Source organism: Lissotriton helveticus, chromosome 1_1, assembly GCF_964261635.1.
Source record: "Lissotriton helveticus chromosome 1_1, aLisHel1.1, whole genome shotgun sequence".
Taxonomy (NCBI): Eukaryota; Metazoa; Chordata; class Amphibia; order Caudata; family Salamandridae; genus Lissotriton; species Lissotriton helveticus.
Genome location: NC_136057.1, coordinates 1553363788 through 1553387085, shown reverse-complemented (window position 1 = coordinate 1553387085; position 23298 = coordinate 1553363788).

The following is a 23298-nucleotide window of genomic DNA, read 5'->3' as shown; positions in this document are numbered from 1 at the left end:
ACATGATGTCCGTAGAATTCTTAATACATTTTGGCCTGTACTGAGTACAGACAAAGACTTAGTTAACAGCATAGGCAAGTTTCCACAGATCACATATAAAAGAGCGAACTCCCTCAAAGATACTCTATGTAATGCAGTTGAACCGGCAAGTACAGGAGTTTTAGGGATACAAGGTTTTTACACATGCAGAAGCTGTAAAGCATGTAAAAACAGCGGAAATAGAAAAGAATGCAGACTTTCAGCTGAGTGTAAACCATATGTGATCACCAAACACACATCCTGTAATACAGAATATGCTGTGTATGCCCTCTTCTGCCCCTGTAAGATGGCATATATTGGGAGCACCATCCACAAAGATGAAAATCGTATACTTGAGTATTTGAATGCTATTAAGCGCGGAGATAAAGCATACCCGATGGCACGTCGCCATCATGGACAAAATAGTAATATTTAAGCTTTGTTGTGTTGGATTGCGTCAAAACAAATGAGAGGGGTGGTAACAGGATGAAAGAATTGCACAGACTTGAATCTAAACTTATCATACAGTACATTACTTTCACACCATCGGGCCACAATTGTGACGAAGAGCTTTCAGTTCACTTAGGCTAAAAGTAAATAATTTACATGAATATTTATATTTCTTTTGATATGCTGACTGCAGCTGAATCCCCAGATCAATGCAATATCAATGACTGAGTTTAAAACAGCTCTCCTTTTAAGAGGGAATAGCCTCTTCAAAATTTCTGAAATGGGTTTTTAATGAGCATGTTATTGATGTAATTCTTATGTTTTGTTTGGAGTTCATGTTTTTCAGTTTTTTCTGTTCACACTGTTAAATCGCCCCCTTCTTTTTCTATTTTTCAGAGAAAGAATTTCTGATGGTGTGCATGAAGAACTGTTGAAGAGCTAAAGTATCTTTTTTGTGAGCTCACTAGGGCTTAATACCTATTAATGTTGTTTAAATTCGACAGTCCACTGTGGCGCTATGTATTGTCTGCCTGCGCGGTCAGATCACGATTGATAAAGTTTGTTGAAAATTGCAAACACCCAGAGACAGTGAATTCAGGTTCACAAAAGCTGTGAATTGCATTTATTATATGGCACGCAACTATGTAACTGATGGGTTCTAGTATTATAATGAATGGTCCTGGGTGATTCGTCAAGCGGGGGCCGAGAAAAAAGGGGATCCCAAACGTGTTTTCCCCATGCAATTTTCCATAGGGACCTTTAAGTGAGGCTACAGCCCGAACTGCTGAACCGAATTACACCAAATTTGGCAAAAAGGTAGAGCTTGGTTCGCAGATCCCGCTTTCTGTTAAATGGTGTTAATCCGTGCAGTAGTTCCTGAGAAAATCAAAAGTTAAATCATATATATATCTATGGACAAAGTACCGTACGCGTGTCCCCCAAGCAAGAGCTTTATGCTAATTGGCTGTCAACACTCCAAACCAGGAAGTGCCATGGAGCTGCGTTTTGTAAAAAGGGGGTGGCCTCTGAACACCTCTCTGCAACGCAGCTCCCTGGCGCATACTGGAGATACCTTATGGGCTAGTTGGTGCCTAGAGGACCTCTGGCTTGAAGAGGAATTAATTCCCCAACTTAAAATGCGCCACAGGGCATGTTTGCACACACATAACCTCAAGCCCCACCCCCTAACACAGGGCGTGCTTGCACACATGTCACCTCAGGCCCGCCCCGCCCCCTTCCTTCAATATTGAGCAAAATATTCCTCTAAAATCAGCCTAGGGGGCGTGTCCAAGATGGCGGCGTGATCGGACGCAGGTCTCGGAGTCTCCCTGCCCGATCTCGCCGATTGCCACACTTAATGTCTGAATCTCCCCTAAAGTGAGGCCAAAAGCGCTGGGAGGGGTGCCCGACGGCTGAAGGGGCCCCCGGAATCGTGCCGTGGGTCTGTTCGCCCTGTGGAGAAGTGGATCGGAGCGAGACGCTGCACTGCCGCCCGCAATGGCGGCCACACTGAAGAACTAACGCCCGCTGCCAGTGCAGGCGTGGATAACCCAGCTGGCGGATGACTCGAGGGATGAGGCTGAAGAGTCGAGACCCCGCTGCGGCCCCGCACCGGGAGCCCCCCGCTGCAGCACTTCGCAGCCTTTGGTCCGGCCGGGGGTCGAGTGGATTCCGGCGGGGTATTGTGCACTTGAGGCCCCGGCTTCGGGCCTGTGACCCGGACCCTCGCGGCGCTCAGCGCGGCCGCCCTACTCACTCCACCTGACCTGGGGAAGCCCTGCTCCGGGAGCACGAGACGGCACTGCCTCGCTTTCGCGGAGACCCGCGCCTGACAGCACACGAAGCGCCGCCGCATCCCGAGGCGGCCCTGCAGCCACGCAACACTGGGCCACGTCTGGCGATAAAACAGTGCTGGGCAGGCGGCCCGGGCCTGCCGCGTTGAGCCGCTTCTTGAGCCAACGTAACCGGAGGTGAGGAGATTAAGGGTGGAGGTGGATGCGCTGGGCAGCTCGGGGGCATAAGATCGAGCCCCCGGTGTAGGACTGTTGAAAAGCCTTGAGTGACATCGCACCTCAGGCCTGGGGCGCCACTGGGGATTTACTTGCTGTGGGGCAGTAGAGACTGTGGGGCATTGGAGACCGTGACCATTAACCCCGCTACACAACTCTGGCAATCACCTAGCTAGGTCCTGTGTGACTGCAGCAGCGGAGCCGACTTTGCCACGCAACACTGGGCCACGTCTGGCGATAAAACAGCGCAGGGCAGGCGGCCCGGGCCTGCCGCGTGGAGCCGCTTCTTGAGCCAACGTAACCGGAGGTGAGGAGATTAAGGGTGGAGGTGGATGCGCTGGGCAGCTCGGGGGGCATAAGATCGAGCCCCCGGTGTAGGACTGTTGAAAAGCCTTGAGTGACATCGCACCTCGGGCCTGGGGCACCACTGGGGATTTACTCGCTGTGGGGCAGTAGAGACTGTGGGGCATTGGAGACCGTGACCATTAACCCCGCTACACAACTCTGGCAATCACCTAGCTAGGTCCTGTGTGACTGCAGCAGCGGAGCCGACTTTGCCGCGCTTCTCGCGGGCCTGTGGGTAATTGACGGCGTCCACAACCTTGAAAGTAGAGACACAGGGGGTGAGTTACCCTACCTCTGCGCGGCTGTCCCCCCGGAGACGAGCTATAGACCTGCACCACCCCCCGGGGCCCCATGGACCCGCCAGCCGCTTCCTACAAGGGCAGCCCACAAGATGGCGGCACAGAGAGGCAAGAGAGGATCCCAAACGCTTCCTGAACTACTGGCCAAGTCCCAGCCCAAACCTAGCAAAGACCCCCCCTCCCCGGTAACCACAAAATCGCCACCAACCTCATCTGAAGACCAGGTACCAATTACTAGGTGTTTCCTAGAAACTTTATTTAACTCACTCAGGGAGGATTTCCGATCCTTGAAGCAGGAGGTGGCCGGGGAGGTCCGAGAGCTCCGGCGTGATGTGGAGGGCCTTGGGGAACGTGTGGTCGCCGTTGAGGAGGCAGACCAGACCAGGAGCAGCGAAATTGAGCAACTCCAGCAAGAAGTCCTGCGCCTCACTGACCAGCAACTTGACCTCCAGGCCCATGCGGAGGACCTTGAGAACCGTTCCCGCCGCAATAACATACGGGTGCGGGGGGTCCCTCAAAAAGAAGAGGGGACTGACATCTATGGCTACCTGCAGTTCCTCTTCAGGAGCATATTGGGGGAATCTGCGGACTTTGCCATTCGCATCGACAGGGCCCACAGGGTTGGATTGCCTTGTCCGGCCCCAGCCCTGCCACCGGACATTTTGGCCTTCCTCCCAGATTTCCCCCTTAAGGAGAGAATTCTACGGGAGGCTCGGCGAGCCCAGCCCCTTCAATTCCAGGGCCACCCCATTGCTTTATTCCAGGATCTCTCCTCTATCACTCTCCAAAAGAGGAAGGAATTTAAACAAGTGACGGACTTCCTAAGGCAGAAAGACACCCCCTACTCATGGGGGCACCCATTTCGGATAATATTCAAGTGGAATGGACGGCTACACCAGCTGCGGTCACTCAAAGACACCTGTGCACTCCTGGGCCTTGACCTAGTCGAAACTGAACCAGTGTTTAGAAACTCACAGGAAACATCTAGAGGAGGCTGGCAGACTGTGAGTTACAAACGATCACCGCCTCACCGCCTTAAACCAGATGCCTCTGTCATCTCCCGAGGACGCGAAACTGCAGTGGCGGAGGTAGCCAAAGAAACTTCTTTTCCAGAGAGTTAGACACTTTTACGAGGGAGATTCTATATTGCATTTGCTCTGCACACGTGGTGGGTGGGTCGGGCGGGGGGACCGGAAAGGCCGCCGTCGGAGATGACCCCTACAGTATTCCTTACCACGGCCCTGTGTGGACTAACAGGACTGGGACTATGCATTTCTAGGGAGTTGGGGCTGGGAGGGGGGAGTTTGGGTTGTGGGGGTAGTTATAGAGCCTCCGCTCACAACGACTTTCGCTTACATAAGCAACAATGCAGTCAATGGTGGCTTTGGGTTGTTTTGGGGGGGGCTGGTTGGGCTGGGGGGGGGACCAGTGTGCCGGTTCTGTTCTATCATTTGTGGGGATGACACGTCACTGCTGAGCCGATTCCGGGACTTGTCACTCACTTGCGTACAGGGTCTGGAGGTGGGTCTGCGACGTAGCCGGGAGGGACACGGCTTGAGAGTTGCTACGCTATTGTTCTGTAACGTACGGGACGCTTATTCTGAGCTCTGCCATAAACCCAATACACCATGCCTGACATTACCCGTAAGATAATGACCCTCAACGTAAAGGGGCTGAATAACCCCATTAAGAGACGGGCTATTATTTCCTACTTGGAACATTCTGGGGCGGATATCTGCTTACTGCAAGAGACCCACCTCTTGCAGAGGGACTGGCATAGAATGCGCTCCCGCGCCTTCCCACAACAGCTCTTCTCCTCTCTCCCGACGAAAACTGCGGGAGTTGCGATTTTAATAACCAGAAGTTTCCAGGGTAGGGTGGGAAATAAGGTGGGGGAAATCAAGGGTCGCCTCTTGGTGCATGCATTTCAGTTAGGTGACACACATCTTACTATTGGCTCCCTTTATGCCCCGAATACAGGACAAGAAACCTTCCTAATAAGCAGGATCTCGGAGGCGCTTCAGGCCCCACACGCACCCCTACTCTTGGGCGGGGATCTCAACATCATTATGGACGCGCATGCTGACAGATCGGGACACCGTTCCGGAGGGACTGGTGCTCACTCGCCCAATAGTCGTGAATGGCTGAAAGATAGAGATTTGGTAGATCTCTGGAGGGCCAAACACCCAACCTCATCACAGTTCACATTTTACTCACATGTGCACCACACATATGCCAGACTTGATCACTTCATAGGGTCTTCTGAACTACTTAAAAATCTTGAGGAGGTCACCATTGTGCCGGCAGTCATCTCTGACCATGACGCAGTGGAACTATCACTCACACTTCGTGCGGCCCACCGCCCCCGGGGCCCGTGGCGCCTCCGCGAAACTTTGATGCAATGACCAGACGTCACTAAACGACTTAGCGAGTGCATTACTGACTACTTGGCCACCAACGATACGCCGGGAATCTCCGTGACAGCTCTCTGGGGCGCCCTAAAGTCGGTCACTCGAGGTGAACTCATTGCTATAGCAGCAGCCGAGGACAAAGACCGCAAGAGTAAAAGGGATGACCTCACGGCGCGCGTGGCGGAGCAGGAGCGGGTCCATAGCCGCACTTGCGCCCCACGCGTTTGGAGGCAACTGAAGGCAGCGCGGGCCCAGCTAGCTAGCCTAGACACAGATAGAGCAGAATTCGCGGCTCTCCGTCTTCGACATACTTATTATGTCGGAGGCAACAGAACAGGCCGCTTACTAGCCAGCGCTCTGAAGGCCAAGACCCAGCGAGCTAAGATCAATGGTCTTGTGGGCAACAACGGGGCGGTGCTCACTGATGACACTCAGGTGGCCGAGGCATTCCGCTCATACTACGCTTCGTTGTATGGTGAGGAAGAGACTCCCTCCGAGGACATCGGGGCCTACTTGGCCGCGACACCACTCACCGAAATCTCCAAAGATAACGCGGAAGCCCTAGATGCCCCCATCCGCCAGGATGAAGTTCTGGCAGCTATATCCCGTTTGTGTCCACTTAAATCCCCGGGGCCCGATGGCTTTTCGGCGGGATTTTATAAACTCTTTGGCCGGCAGTTGGCCCCAGTGCTCACCCGCCTCTTCAATTCTTTCGAGGGACTAGGCGCCATCCCTCCGGACATGCTGGCCGCAGAAGTAGTGGTGCTGCCGAAACCCGGTAAGAACCCCACACACTGCTCCGCCTTCCGTCCTATCTCATTATTGAATCTTGACTTAAAGCTCTTTACAGGCATTCTTGCCGCGCGCCTTGGCCCTTGCCTTCCTGGACTTTTGGAACCCGACCAATCTGGCTTTGTACCCAACAGGCAGTGCAGCGACAACACCAAAAGGGTACTTCATCTCATCGATAAGTCGCATTTTCAAGCCTCGGACTCCGCGTTTCTCGCTATCGACGCGGAGAAGGCGTTCGATCGCGTGAATTGGACTTACTTACAAGTCCTGCGTCGCTTTGGCCTAGGCGACCGCTTCTGCTCTAGGATAGCAAGCTGTTACCATCATCCGCAAGCTAGGGTCCGCCTAGGAGGATTGCGCTCGAACCCATTCGAAATTCAGCGCGGCACCAGGCAGGGATGTCCCCTCTCCCCCCTCCTTTTCGCCATGTATATAGAGCCGTTGGCGCAGAGGGTCCGAGATAACCCAAGGATTAAGGGTGTCAACTTTGGGCACAAACCCCATACCATTAGTTTATATGCGGATGACGTCATAGTTGCCCTTGACCAACCTAATAGCTCTATACCCGCCTTTATGGAGGCGCTTGCCTCCTTCGGCTCCGTTTCAGGGTTCTGAATTAACATAGATAAGTCTTTGATACTGCCGCTGGGCAAGAATGCATGCCCACACGCCCCTGCCATTGGCCAGGGGAGCGGTCTTCAGCTAGCTGCCCAGGTACCGTACTTGGGGATTATCCTGACTTCTTCAACGGACCTAACGGTGTCGACTAATTACAACACTCTCACCACCCAGATCCGGACGGATCTGGCACGGTGGTCTAAACAGCCCCTTTCCCTGCTGGGAAGGGTAGCGGCGGTGAAAATGTCTATCCTGCCTCGTGTCCTATATCTCTTTCAGACCGTCCCGGTCATGCCCCCCGCGGGCACTTTGAGGGACTTACAGGACACCCTGCTTAACTTTGTTTGGGAAGGGAAACGTGCGCGAGTCCACAAACAGCTGGCGTACAAGAGCATGGACGAGGGCGGCCTCGGAGTCCCCAACCTAGTACGATACTTCCAGGCGTCTCAACTCCGTTACCTGGTGGAATGGTACAGGCCTGAGTCGGAGAAACGGTGGCTCTTCCAGGATAGGGCTATGGCACAGACGCCGCTTTGGAGGATTCCATTCCTCGCTCGGCAACACAGACCACGATACATGTTAAGGTCCCCTATCACACGCACGACCATACAGATATGGGACAGGGTGGCACTCAAACACGGTTTAACAACCTTTCCCTCCCCCTTTACTCCCATATTGGACAACCCAGATTTCCCTCCGGGCAATGGTGCAGGCACGTTCCTCCAGTGGCGGGGCATGGCATGTCGTGCCGCAGGCAACCTTTTTGATCCACAGGGATTTCTTCCTTTCACAGATATCAAACAGGGGTATAGCATAGAGAACCCACACCTTTTCCAATACCTTCAACTTAGACATTGGCTCACTGACCCTGACACCGCTGCACTAGTGGGTTGCCCCATGTCGACCTTTGAAAAATGGTTACTTACCAAGGACTCGGATAAACACCTTATATCAGAACTCTACAAAATGCTCACACCACCTCACACCTCGGATAAGACACCAAGTCAGAAGCGCTGGGAGGCTGAACTGGGTAGGGCCTTAACATCTAAAGAATGGGGCTCCGTCTACTATAGGGCTACACACACCACACGTAATACAAAGGCGAGAGAAACAGCAGTGGAATTGGCTATGTATTGGCACCTCACCCCAGCCCGCCTACACAAAGGGAACCCGGCACGTAGCGAGCTTTGCTGGAGGGGATGTGGGGAAAGGGGCACTCTAACCCACCTCCTATGGGAATGTCCGGTACTCGGAGACTATTGGAAAATGGTCCTGGATGATATCGATTCCACCTTTACGACTGAAATCCCGAGATTCTCTGCATATGCTTTACTAGGTCTCCCCAACGCACTAACCTTCCCCATGAAGTCATTGAGGGGTCGACAAATGGGAATTGCAATACAGGCAGCCACGCAACATATACTCTCACTGTGGGGCTCCACAACTAAACCTACACACACGGGGTGGCTCCACAAGCTTTGGTTTACACTGGGGATGGAGCGCATACAGGCCACAATCACCGGCTCCACCGAGGCATTTCGGAAAACGTGGCTTCCATTATTGACCCTCCTGTCCAAAGAATTTAATGAAGTTACGTGTCCCAAATATCTTAAGATTTTACGTCTCACAGATGCCAACTGTGAAACTCGGTGACGTCCCGGATGGGGGCGCTGAGCATCTCTGGCCCGTTGACGGCCCTTTTGGGCTCTACAGGGCACACTGGTCGGGGTGGGGGAGGGGGGTTCGTAGGGGGGTGGGCTGGGTGTTATTGGTTGTTTTTGTTCTTCTTATGTTATTTTATTGCACTGTAGGTCATTTGCTTCCACGATGTCGTAATGTCTCCTTGGCATATCTGTCTCGTTCTAATACTCATTTTTAGGGAAGACATGCTTGTCTGTCCGTCAGCTATATATGCCTCTTGCCTATACAACATGCTGAGATGTCTCTGTTTATGCCTGCTGAAAAACCCAATAAAATACATTTGAAACTAAACTAAAATCAGCCAAACTACGAATTCCGTTTTACTCACCTGTTATCAGGAGAAACCTCAGTGCTGCATCTTTCAGCCCACTACTGATCTTGAAAAGTAATTGTAACCGTACTTACAGTAACTTGAATTTCTTCCATAGGCTAACATTGACTGGTTTCACTTAGGAGAGACCTCAGTGCTGCATCTTTGAGCCCGGTACGGACCCTGAAAAGTAATTCTAACCGTACTTACAGTAATTTGAATTTCCTTCCATAGGCTAACATTGACTAGTTTCACTTGGAAATTCTTCTGTGTGTGGAGTTTTGGAACTTAAAAAAATTCCTCTTAAATCAGCCGAACTATGAATTCCGATTAACTCATCTGTTATCAGGAGAGACCTCAGTGCTGTATCTTTCAGCCTACTACTGATCCTGAAAATTAATTCTAACCATACTTACAGTAACTTGAATTTCCTTCCATAGGCTAACATTGACTGGTTTCACTTGGAAATTCTTCTAAGTGTGGAGTTTTGGGACTTTAAAATATTCACCAAAAATCATCCGAACTACGATTCCGATTTACATACCTGTTATCCGGAGAGAACCCAGTGCTGCATCTTTTAGCCGCGTCATGAATGATGTAATATGTGACATCATCAGCAGTGGATTGCGGGCGAGCGAGTTATAGTTAGTACAACTTACTATATCGGAGGAATTTCAATAGTTTTGTGTGAGTGAAATGTCCAGCTAACTATAACACCCCTAAAACCTTTGGTTTTTTCAGTGAATTTCAAAGGTTTTTCAAATGCTAATTCTTAACTATAACACCCCTAAAGCCTATGGTTTTTTCAGTGAATTTCATAGGTTTTTTAAATGCTAATTCCTAACTATATCAGGACTCAAACCCATGTTTTTTTTAGTGAATTTCTAAGGTTTTTTAAATGCTAATTCCTAACTATAACATGTCTGAAACCTATGGTTTTTTCAGTGAATTTCGAAGGTTTTTTAAATGCTAATTCCTAACTATAATATGTCTGAAGCCTATGTTTTTTTCAGTGAATTTCAAAGGTTTTGTAAATGACTAATTTTAAATGTATTAATTGTTATATTTATTTTTTGAGACTGATTTACTACATTTTTATTGTACTATTTATTTTTGAATATTTTATTTTTTAAATTGCATTATTTATTTATTTATTTAATTATTTAGTGTTTTCTATAACGTGAACAAGATCCATTGTAGGGTATCAGAGCACTTTACAGTAGCGTTTCATCAGTCATTAATGTTTCACACTACAGTGCAGCATATAAACATATATACATTCAGTAATACAATTGCCAAGGCGCAGTTAAGGAACAGGATCATCTTTGACCATGACCCAGTGTGGGGTAGCAGAGCTCTTTAAAATAACGTTTCATCCGTCATAATTTTTTACACTTCAGTTTAGCATATAGACATATCTACAAACAGTAATGAAATTAGGCAGTTTATATCCAGCAGGCCTCCAATGTAAATTTCATGGAAGAAATTTGCTCATATAGTACAATTTTGCTTCCTTTTTGAAGGTTGCGATGGATGTAATTCTTCTGATGTTTGGTGGGAGTGCATTCCAAATTCTCGGTGCTGCTCCTGAAAATGCTCGGTTATAGGTCTTTTTCTTGCAGAAGCGAGCCGGTTTCAAAAGAAAGTCTGATTTGCTCCTAGAGGGTCGGTTACCTCCGGATAGCGTAAGTTTCTGGGCCAGGTAGCCTGGGGTTATGTGGTGTATTGCATTATGAGTGATGCATGCCAGTTTGAATTGAATCATTGCTTTGAAAGGCAGCCAGTTTAGCATTTTCAGGTGAGGGGAGATATGGTTGAATGTTTTGGATCCCGCAATCAGCCTTGTGGCTGCATTAAGACAAGCTTTCAAAGGGGCAGTTGAGATCTTAGGGAGACCAGCCAGGGTAGTGCACCCGTATTCGATCCTTGATATGACCAGCGCTTGAACTGCATTTTTAAGATCTGTTCTGTTCAGAAAAGGTTTAAGTTTTTGCAAATAGCTCAAGTGGAACCTGCCATTTTTTGCCATTGTATTATTATGTGCTTGCTAACATGTTCAGGTTTTTATCTAGGGTAATTCCCAGTGATTTGGTGGAATCTACAATCTTTGGAGTACAGTTTAGAGCAGTGATAAGGTTGGTCCATTCTGTTGACTTCAGTTTGCTTTTATGTGGTGTAATCGGTAGGAATTCGGTTCTCTGAGGATTTAGTTTCAGGTGATTCTTGGTTAGCCATTGGAGGGTTCTTGAAAGAGCATGGTTCATGGTCTTAATCTCTTCTGTTGATGCGACCTTGATGTACAACTGAGTGTCATCTGCATACATGTGGAAAGCTATGTTTGCTTTTTGTATAATTTCTGTGAGTGGTTCAACGAATAGATTGAAAAGTGCTGGTGAGAGCGTTGATCCCTGTGGAACTCCGATTGTATTATTGGTTGGGCCGATAGGGTTTGGTTGACCATGCATTTGTGTGATCTGTTCTCAAGAAAGGAGCTGAACCAATTAAGGACTGTACCCTCTAGGCCCATTCTATTTTTTTCATGGTTCACCGTGTCGAACGCGGATGACAGTTCCAGCAAGATTAGAAGGCAAGTTTCATTGTGGTCAAGAGCCAGCAGTGCGTCATCTACGATGTGCAAAATTGCGGTTTCTGTACTATGGTTTGGACGGAAACCCGATTGACAAACATTTAGCAGGTTGAACTCAGAGATGTGTAGACTCATTTGTTGTTGGACACATTTTTCCAGAACTTTGGCTAACATGGGGATGTTAGTTACAGGTCTGAAATTGTTTGGAACAGAGGGGTTCTCTGTAGTTTTTTTTTAGAAAAGGAATGGCTTGTCCTGTTTTAAGGCAGGCTGGCATTTGTCCTTGTGATAGTGAGGCATTTATGATATTTGTCCAAACTGGGATTAACCGGTGGTTTAAGGAGGACCAGCATGTTGCTGGTAGGGGATTATTATAGTGGTTATTGGGTTTATTGGTCGACATTATCTTTGAGATGTCTAATTCACTGACCACTTTAAAATCTGACCATCTGGCATTGTTTTTTGGTTTCTTTACTTCATGTTGAACCATTTCTTCGTCCTCAGTATCCATCCTACTTTCAATGTCTTCGGCTGCTTTTTTTAATTCCTTCTCCAAAGAGTCAGCTTTGTCTGTAAAGAAGGTTGAGAAATCTTCACTATTTAGGCTATTAATGTTGGTGGCTGGTGCTACTTTAGCGGATTTATTAGATTGTTCTTTAAGAAGATCAAAAAGTTTCCTGGATCTATTTACTGCATTGTCCAGTTCTTTCCTTAAAAAGTATTTTTTAGATTTAATAATGCTTTTATTGTAAGCCTTCCTCGTTTGTCTTAGTAGGGTTAAGTGGGGTGAGGAAGGATGGTGTTGCCATTTGCGTTCTGATAGTCTCATTGATCTTCTTTCTTCATTAAGGGCATCGGTGAACCATAGGTTTTTGATTTTGTCAGTGACCCTTTTCAGTTTTAGAGGGGCTATGTCCTCGATAATACTTGACATTGTCTTGTTATAGAGCAAAGTGAGGTCATTGACGTCAACCATGCTTTTGGGTACTTGTAGATCTGATGAACAGCGTGCGGCTATTTTTTCCATTTTAGTTCCTCGAGTGTCCCTGATCCATTTTTTTGGTTTAGCAGCTTGTGAGGACGGTTTGGTTTTCTTGAAGGGAATTTCAAATGTGATTTTATGGTGATCGGACCAGTCACATGGTGTGATTACAATGTTCTCTATCGCTTTCTCTTTAGTTATGATCCAATCAAGGGTGGATCCTTTAGAGCGGGTGGGGAGATGACATCCTTGGACTAACGATTGCTCTACCAGGAAGGTTTTAAGGATGTTAGTTTGACTATCTAGCTGATCTTCCCAACGGATATTAAAGTCTCCTAAGAAGATATCGTTAGATTGCGGGTTGGAGTTGGTGGTAATGATATCTATTAGCTGGTGTATGAATTTGATATTTGTACCTGGGGGGTGGTAAAGAGCGTGAAGTTTACCGTTTTGGCAATCATCTGATCTAAGTGACATGCCCATTTATTCACAAGACTCTAGTGGTTCAGCGTGAATTTTTGTGATGGAAATGTTTGATCCGTGAATGCAGGCGATACCTCCACCCTTCCTTCATTCTGTCCTGTCTCATAATCTGGTAGTTCGGTGGGACTATCAGGTCTAAACATGGCTTGGATGAGTCCGATAGCCAAGTTTCAGTTAAGATGATGACATCTATTTCCTGGTTTAGTATGATGTCTGCTATGTCAGCTGCGTGTTTATTTGCTGAACGACAGTTGAGTAGTATACACCGCATGTGTTCATGATCATTTATCCTGGCTGATACATGTTCTTCAGGCGTTAGTGTCACATTCTTAAGATTGTTGGTGTTAAGCCCTCTATCTTTGGATTGAGAAATTCTATCTCCATTCGTTATGAGTGTTTCGATTGTTTGGATGTGATTTTCTCCTATATTATTGAGAGCAGTGGGAGTGGGTTCATGTGACGAGAGAATGGATACTAGTTCACTATCTGTCAGGTAGTTGAGTTGAGAACGAGGATGGTAAATTCTGTTAGATGTCTCCAAGGGGGTGGACCTCTGCTTAGCTAGTGTTTCCCACGAGATAACCTGAAGGGCCTCCATTTTAGCGAGCCATATTTGTGATAGGTACAGCAGGTTTTTCATGTCTTTAATAGTAGATAGCATAGCTTTGCGAGTCTTGCTAGCTTGCGAACTGATGTTTATAAAATCCCCATTTTTGTGTATGGGTCTAGTTTTTCCCATTTCCGATCTGTGAAGCGTACTAGTGGGTTGTTGTGTGGGTATTCCTGTCAGATGGCAAGTTTTGACTATCTCTGCTGTCTCTGTAAGTGTATTTAAAAGCCTAGAGGGGAGGTCTGCAACTCCCTGTGATGTAACCCTGTGTGTCCCTTCTGCTATCAAGATCAACTGGCCATCTTCCCCTCCATCTGATTGTTCACCTTTTAGGGTCAAGAGCACTATTAGGGGCAGGAAGGGAGCACTCCTCCAGAGGAGAGTCGAAGGGTGAGGTGACAATTGAGTTTTTTTTGTTGTTGTCTCTACTTTTAGCATTGCTGGCTTCTTAATGCAATTGTTGGGGCTTCTCGTTGGGTGACATACCTTTAATGATTGGGTAGAAGTTAACTGTTGAGGTTCTAGGGTCCTGTTGGATCCCTTTTCACTATCGCTTGTGGAGTTGAATTCTTGGGGTGAAATTTGGGGTTCTACCCTGGGGTTTGTGCTAGCTCGTTTACATTCTCTACCACTTTTACTTGGCTGATCATTATTGGTTTCCTGGTGTATAGGTTGAGGTTCATCATTGGTATTAGAATGGCCAACCGACCTTTCTCTACTAGAATGTTGTGAAGCACTCTCCCTGCCTATTTCCACGATATCTGGTAGGATCCCATGAGGGACTGTGACTTGAGTGATTGTGTGTGGATTATGTTTTCCAGAGGTGGAACTGCTGATGACCTGTTTTTTTTAGTGTCGAGAAGAATACCTCGAAGCGTTCCAGATCTCTGTTGGCAGCTTGAATGAGCAAAGTGCCATTTTTATGACATGTAATATTTAATGTTGCTCACAGATTTCTAGATGGCGTAATGTTTGTAAAGAAAATAAATCATTAATGATCGCGCCTTTTTTAAGTTTACAGATGAATCCATGATTAAAGTTTCAGGGTTACTTCTGAGAATTTTTTGTTTAAAGGATTTGGAAGAATTTTTTGGCAAACTGGTAGGGTAAATTATTGAGTAAGAGTTCAATCCTTCTGGTTTTAGATGGTGCCCTGCCATGTTCCAGACTAGAGAGCACGTGCCTTAAATTACTGTATGTGCTACTGGAGATAAAGTACACTTTCCCCAGATTCTTCTGCGTAAAACCGATCCAGAGAGATAGTAAGTGATCAGGTTTTAGTTTTAAATTATATGTAGAAATTCTGCCCCTACCAAAATGGCTGCCAAGGTAGTATCTGGCTGGAGTGGAGAGAAGTCCTTTGTCTTTGTTAGTGGATCAGCTTCCGAGGTAGTCCTTTGCTGATTTTTATTTTACTCATATCGCAGTCCATTGTTCATTTCTATTCCTCCCTCTAGCAGTAGTCCTTTGTTAACTTCTACAGTTTTCATTCTATGCCATTTTGTGCAGTGGCTGACTGCTTTCATCAGATCAAAACGATAGCTCCTTAAAATGGTGGCTGCATTGTTTAAATAGGACCATCACAGGTATATTTCAGTTTTTGTTTGCCAACATTCCAGGTGTGGGTCACAGTCCTAAGACAGGGGTTCACAAATCCTGTGTTTCACACTCCCCATCCAAGCCTTTCCAGTATTGGGAAGCCCTTATAAGTCTCCTCAATGCTCGGCCCAATACCAATCGCCGTTCTCCACACCCCCCCTAGCCACCTCTCCTCTCTTAACCTCCTAAAGATCACTTTCTACCCCTCCCACCGAAACAGGCAGTCCAAAACTCCTCACCCTCTGACCCTCCTGCTTGTCCTCGTTAGTGTGGGGTCAAGACCAGGCTCTTCCAGTTGTTCTCTGTGTTGTTCTCTGTGTTTAGCCCTCTCTGCTCCTTTCCTCCGCCTCTGGTCTCACCGTGGCTGGGGGCTCACGCCAGCGCCCCCTCACAGGGAGCTGCGCTCTTCACTCCCACGTCGATGGCAGTCATGCGGGGATCAGGCTTCAGCGGCAGGACAGGGGGTCGGCGGCAGCCATGAAGGACTCCTCACCAGCCACTTCTGCTGATAACAAGGGAGCCACCGTGCCGGCAGCCGAGGACCCCAAACAGGTCATCTGGCATGCACACGAGCAGATACAGGGGGCGACTCCGACGAGGGAATCGCACGAATGGCTGTCCTCTGCAGTAGAGTGGTCCTGGTCAAGGGGTCAACGCAGCAGCTCCAAGCATCGGGGACGGGCAGCAGCGGCGATCGACATGTCCGGTGAGTCGATCAAGGGGTCTGTTTCATGGGAGAGCAGTCGGTTCTCAGCCGAAAGGGCCTCGGGGCCAGTTGGAGCGGTTTTAATGGGGATAAACTACCCGAAGGTAATCCTCAAACCAGGAGCTCTTACGGGAGGCTCCTACCTTCTCAGAATGAATTACTTTAGTTTAAATACTTTGGAAATATGCAATAGACATTTAAGTACAGTACTTACAGTTGTTGCACTGGGCAACACAATTTAAAATACAATGCAACATTGAGCTCAATGTAAATTTCAAGTTAAATGCAATTAGTTACTTTATGGATTACTTTTCTAACCACAGGACTGGATCCTAGATGCAGTCCTTTGAAATCTCCTGTAAACAGTTGAGTGAAAGTGTTTTGGTTACAGTAGTGATTTTTAAGGAATATTATTGTATTTTAAAAGTTGACACTTAGAAACTTATTCACATAGAATTACCAATGTTATCCTACGGGAGGAAATTCACTTAGCAGGTAAGTAGTGTTATTGTTACTTTTTCTTACTCAGTGGTGGATTCTGGACCCAGCACTGATGCATCTCCTGTAAACAGTTGAAAGAATGTGTTTAGGTCATACAGGCGATTTTTAAAGAATATTTGTAGTTTGTGAAAATCAACACTTAGAAACTTTTCTGGTGTAAACCAGACACGGATTCCTTCTTTTTTTAATCTTTTTTTTATTCCACAGTAGGGACAAATCATCAGCACAACAAAACACATATATCACAAGTCATATAACTCCATTTAACACCATTTATACTAACTGTTAACATTTCAACATATCACAACTCTAAGGGTCTCATTTATGAAGGCCTTGCGCCACCGGTGCGTCACTTTTTCCATTTTAAAAGTGACGCACCTGTGGCGCAAGGTCTTCATAAATAAGGCCCTAAATGTTCATGAATTGCACCCAAGATTAACATGCCAAGTCTCCGTTTTTGTGCCCCCTTTAAAACATACAAACTCCATTCTAGTTCCTAAAGATTATATAGTTTAGCGCGCCAAAATTCAAAAGTTGGAGGTTCCTCTTGTAACCAATCTGAGGCGATACATAAGCGAGCTGGAGTCATAGCAACAAATAAAAAATACCTATACTTATATAAGGCAGTTCCCTTTTTCACATTTTCCCCTATACCTAGTAACATGAGTGCCGGAGAAATCTTCACGGTAATCTGAGTAATCATAGTAAGGAACTTTTCAATATTGATCAAAAATTGATGCAATTTACTGCAGCTAAAAAATATATGAGTGCTGTCATCGCTATCAGATCTACATCGGAAGCATTTCCCATCATATTGTGAGCCCCATTTCATCATCCGCTCTGGAGTGTAATATAGTCTAAATAGGGTATTAAAAAAGTGAGCCTTCAAGTTAGCAGATAGGAAAGCTTCCTTAGACAGCAAGATCGCGTCTTCTATTAAAAGACCGGGTTCCCCCAGCTGACTCTGCCAGTACATATTATGCTTCTGTAAATCATCAGATCTATACTCCATTAGCATATTATACAGAAACCCAATTTTTTTCCGAGTGCGAATAGCCTCTACTACGGGGTTAACAACTGGTTGAATATGCCTTCGGATTAAAAAATCCCTAACTTGAAGATATTTATAAAAGGACGATCTAGCTAGTTGATATTTTAATGTCAAACTTTCATAAGTTGCTATTAACCCATCTGATTCAAACAAATCCCCAATTTGCGTTATCCCCCTATGCGACCATTCTATTGCCACCCAATCCCCAAAGACAGAGGGTAATATTCTCTCTGTATTAAACAGTGTATAATATGTCAATTTCCCTAATATTATCATTCTAGATACCTTCCTCCACACTTTAAAGGCCGATTCCAGTACCTTGAAGCGTGTTCTTTTATAATAATTACCTTCAAGTTCTTTGAATAAACTACGTCTGGCTTGAGTCCCTAAGAGTAAATAAAATATAGATGGTGCTTCTGCCGGATCCTCTACAGGCTCCCCAGTCAATAACATTCGTAATCTTTGTAAAAAACATACATAAAAGTATAACAGAAAATCAGGAATAGTATGACCGCCTCTATCCACCGGAAGTGTCATTAGTCTCATAGCTCGGCAGGATTTCCCTGGGGCCCAAAGAAATCTCGCACATATGGATTGCAACTCTTGAAGATAGTTTAGTGGAATCTCTAAAGGTATAGCTCTAAATAGAAATAAGACAACGGATTTCTATGGAAGGAAAAACAAGTTACTGGTAAGTACGGTTAGATTTACTTTTCAGGTTAAGTGCTGGGCTAATAGATACAGCACTGGGTTCTCTTCTGATAACAGGTGAGTAAATCGGAATTTGTTGTTCGGATGATTTTAGGTGAATATTTTAAAGTTCAAAAACTCCACACTTAGAAGAATTTCCAAGTGAAACCAGTCAATGCTAGCCTATGGAAGGAAATTCAAGTTACTGGTAAGTATTGTTAGAATTACTTTTCAGGATGAGTACTGGGCTCAAAGATGCAGCACTGAGGTCTCTCCTGATAACAGGTAAGTAAATCGGAATTCGTAGTACATCCAGTAAGCGCCACAGAGCTGCGTAGCAGAGAGATGTAAAAAGGGTCACGGCCTGCACCACCTCTCTGCAACACAGCACAGTGGCGCTTGCTGGAATCACCTGGTGGGCTACTTGGCCCGTACGGTCCCTCAGGTTTGAAGTGGAGCTTTTTCCCCAACTTAAAATGCACCAACGGGCGTGTTTGCACACATCACATCAGGCCCCGTCCCCTCCCTTCACCATTGTGTAAACACACGCTGTCACCATTCTAAGTTGAGAGATTAAGTCCCCTTCAATCCTCAGGGTCCCTAGTGTCAAACTAGCCCACTAGGTACCTCCAGTAAGCGCCACAGAGCTGCTTTCTCAGAGGTGTAAAAAGGGGTGTGGCCTCTGACACCTGTATGCAACACAGCTCACTGGCGCAAACTGGAGATACCTGTTGGGCTATTTGTCCCTCAGGTACCCTCAGTATTGAAAGAGAATGAATTCCCCAACTTAAAACACGCCACAGGGTGCGTTTGCACAGTGGTGAAGGATGTTGACGTTGCCTGAGGTGATATGTCTGCGCACACGCCCTGTGGCGCGTATTAAGTTAGAGAATTAACTCCCACCAGGTACCTCCTGTATGCGCCAGGAGGCTGCATTGCAGAGAGGTGTTCAGAGGTCACGCCCCTTTTTACAACACTCTGCAACGCAGCTCTGTGGCACTTACTAGAGGCACCTGATGGGCTAGTTGGCTTCCAGGATTGACAAGGAATTCATTTCCCAACTTAAACAGCGCCACAGGGTGGGTTTGCACACATGTGAACTCAGACCCCGCCTCCTCCCTTCAACACTGTGCAAACGCACCCCGTGGCACGTTTTAAGTTGGGGATTAACTCCCATTGAATACTGAGGGTCCCTGGGGTGCAACTAGCCCACCAACTACGTCCAGTAAGTGCCACGAAGCTGCGTTGCAGAGAGGTGTAAAAAGGGGCGTGGCCTCAGAACACCTCTCTGCAACGCAGCTCCCGACACATTCTGGAGGTACTTGGTGGGCTAGTTGGCCCCCAGGGACCCTCAAGATTGAAGAGGAATTAATTCCTCAACTTAAAACGTACAACAGGGCAGAGGTGTTTGCGTAGTGTAGGGGGTCTTGCCGGGGTAGTGTTTTAGGGATTAGTGTAGCACAGTGGTGTTTGGGTAGCATGAGGGGTAGCATAATGTTTTAGGGTTTAGGGTAGAGCAGTGGTGTTTGGGTAGTGTAGGGGGTCATGCCGGGGGTAGTGTTTTAGGGTTAGGGTGGCGCAGTGGTGAATGGATAGTGTAGAGGATCTTTGCTGGGGTAGATTTAGGGTTTAGGGTAGTGCAGTGGTTTTTGTGTAGTGTATGGGGTCGTGCTTGGGGTAGTGCTTTAGGATTTAGGGTAGTGTAGTGGTGTTTGGGTAGTGGAGGGGGTCGTGCTGCGGGTAGTGTTTTAGGGTTTTGGGAAGTGCAGTGGTGTTTGTGTAATGTAGGGGTTGTGCTGGGGGTTGTGTTTTAGGGTTTAGGGTAGTGCAATGGTGTTTGTGTAGTGTAGGGGTCATGGTGGGTATAGATTTAGTGTTTAGGGTAGCGCAGTGGTTTTTATGTAGTGTAGGGGGTCTTGCTGGCGGTAGATTTTGAGTTTAGGGTAGTGCATTGGTATTAATGTAGTGTAGGGGGTCGTGCTGTGGTAGTCTTTTAGCATAGTACAGTGGTGTTTGAGTAGTGTAAAGGGTCGTGCTGGGGTAGATTTAAGGTTTAGGGTAGTGCAATGGTGTTTGGGTAGTGTAGGGGGTCATGCTGGGGTAGTGTTTTAGGGTTTAGGGTAGTGCAGTGGTGAATGGATAGTGTAGAGGATCGTGCTGAGGTAGATTTAGGGTTTAGGGTAGTGCAGTGGTGTTTGTGTAGTGTAGGGGGTCATGCTGGGGGTAGATTTAGTGTTTAGGGTAGTGCAGTGGTTTTTATGTAGTGTAGGGGGTCTTGCTGGCGGTAGATTTAGAGTTTAGGGTAGTGCATTGGTATTTGTGTAGTGTATGGGGTCGTGCTGAGGTAGTCTTTTAGCGTAGTACAGTTGTGTTTGGGTAGTGTAAAGGGTCGTGCTGGGGTAGATTTAAGGTTTAGTGTAGTGCAATGGTGTTTGGGTAGTGTAGGGGTTCATGCTGGGGTAGTGTTTTAGGGTTTAGGGTAGTGCAGTGGTGAATGGATAGTGTAGAGGATCCTGCTGGGGTAGATTTAGGGTTTATGGTAGTGCAGTGGTGTTTGTGTAGTGTAGGGGGTCGTGCTGGGGTAGATTTAAGGTTTAGGGTAGTGCGATGGTGTTTGGGTAGTGTAGGGGGTCGTGCTGGGGTAGTGTTTTAGGGTTTAGGGTAGTGCAGTGTTGTTTGTGTAGTGTATGGGGTAGTCTTTTATGGTTTATGGTAGTGCAGTGGTATTTGGGTAGTGTAGGGGTTCGTGCTGGGGGTTTATTTAGGGTTTAGGCTAGTGCAGTGGTGTTTGGGTAAGGTAGGGGGTCATGCTGGAGATCGATTTAGGGTTTAGAGTAGTGCAGTGGTGTTTGTGTAGTGTAGTGGATCGTGCTAGGGGTTGTGTTTTAGGGTTTAGGGTAGTGCAGTTGTGTTTTGGTAGTGTAGGGGGGCATGCAGGGGGTAGATTTCATTTTTAGGATAGTGCAGTGGTGTTTGGGTAGTGGAGGGGGTCGTGCTGGGGGTAGATTTACGGTTTAGGATAGTGCAGTGGTGTTTGTGTAGTGTTTGTGGGTTTGTGCTAGGGGTAGTGTTTTAGGGTTTGGGTAGTACAGTGGTGTTTTTGTAGTGTAGGGGGTCATGCTGGGGGCAGTGTTTTAGGGTTTAGGGTAGTGCAGTGGTGATTGTGTAGTGTAGGGGGTAGTGCTTTAGTGTTTACGGTAGTGCAGTGGTGTATGTGTAGTGTAGGGGGTCGTGCTGGGGTATTGTTTTAGGGTTAAGTGTAGTGCAGTGGTGTTTGTGTAGTGTAGGGGTAGTCTTTTAGGGTTTAGGGTAGTGCAGTGGTGTGTGTGTAGTGTAGGGGCTCATGCTGGGGGTAGTGTTTTAGGGTTTAGGGTAGTGCAGTGGTGTTTGAGTATTGTAGGGGGTTGTCAGGATCCCTAAATCTCGAACCCCAAGAAGGCATGCTATCAATGTGCCCACAACCAGTATTTTAAGAAGGCACAAGAGAACAGTACGGGCTATCAGAGTGCCATCTCGATTTACAATTAAGATGGCGGCCAGAAGATATGTTCAGGGGCGGCAGGTTGGCGTTCTAGCCTCCATTCCCAAAAAATCAAGAAGCAGGTGATGCCCCCGTAGAGTGGCGCACTTCACCTGAGCTATGAAGGATTTGAGACGTACCTGAAGCAAGCGCTGTGTAGAAGCAGGGAAAAATGTAACGTCGTGCTTCAAATCTTCAAGGGCATTTTCGGAGTTTCTTTTTCAGTGAAAGGATAGAAGTTACAGCAAGTAAGACCGTTGTGTTAATGGGCATGCGCATTTATTCCAGGGGAAGAATTATAGTCGTGCGCAGTTCAGGAAGCTGTAGTATCCCGAGTGATGTATGCGCAGTGGACACTGCTAACTGGGAAAATTATTTAAGAGACAGCACAAGTCGAAAGTTTAGTTTCATTTGGCATGTTCCTAACTCGAAGGAAGATTGATTAGATTAAATTCAAGTCCCTCTCTGTAGGGAGAAGTTCAAGGAAAGTCAAGGCTTCAGTTTAGTTATAATACAAGTAGTTAGCAAGTAAAAACGACACTAATTATTTTGGGAGTGTTTTTCAAGCAGCAGCATATAATTTGACTGCTAAATAAATGAAAGAAAAAAGAGATAAATATAACTGCAGGTGAAGAAACCTCATACATACTTACCAATAAAGAATCCATTTAAAGCAGGAACTGTGGCACATTAGGTGAGGAAACCTGTAAGGTAAAAAAACAAAATTTAGTGAGAGAGCAGAGTACACAAGATTAATTAGTAAATACATTATAATTACAGCACACAGAAAATAAGAAAAAGAAAATAAGAAAAAGATAAGAAGAAAAGCATAGGCCACACAAGGGGCCGGTATGGGAAGAAATTCATGTCCAGAAAATAAGGTACTATAGGAAGTAAATGGAGAAGTAATTGTATTTCTTCTTGAAGCGATATATCAAGCAGCCCAAGAAGAAGAGAATTAGAAGATAGAAGTCTGAAGGAGCAGAAGAACACTCAGACGTGTGTGGCAGCCTCTTCTCTGTCCCATCCCCTTTCCCCCGTGGTACTCAGTCAGCTTACATGCTAAATTTGTGTGTGGCTGGGGAAGCTTCAGGAGTGAATTGGGAACTTGCGGCATACTGCTCCTGCGTACAGTACAATAAGCACTCATCTGATTGAACCTTGACAGGGGTAGTGCTCACCAGGGAGTTAACTGGAAGTCTACTGCTGGTATTGAAAGTGATTGTTAAGGCTGCATGTCAGAATTTTCAAAATAAATAGAAGAGGATTTGAGATCTCGCTTAAAACATGCCCTAATTTTTCATTCTACAACACTAACCATAATTTCTATGACAAAATGAACCCCCTCATTTTGTTCCTGTTTAAATTAAATGTTTTAAGTGTTCCATAATTTTGTCATAAGTAAGACTGTTAGCGCTCTAGCTGTTCTTTAGAACACTCTGGGTAGCTGCAGTAAAACACAAAGGAATCAACTGCCAGGCTGCTCCTGTTGAAATATAACAGGAAGATATTTGTGATCTCACTTAAAACATGCAAAAAACACAGTTGATGGACAGAATGTAGAACAATGTCATACATTCACCCCAGTACAAGGATCTGGGCCTAAATCCATCTTT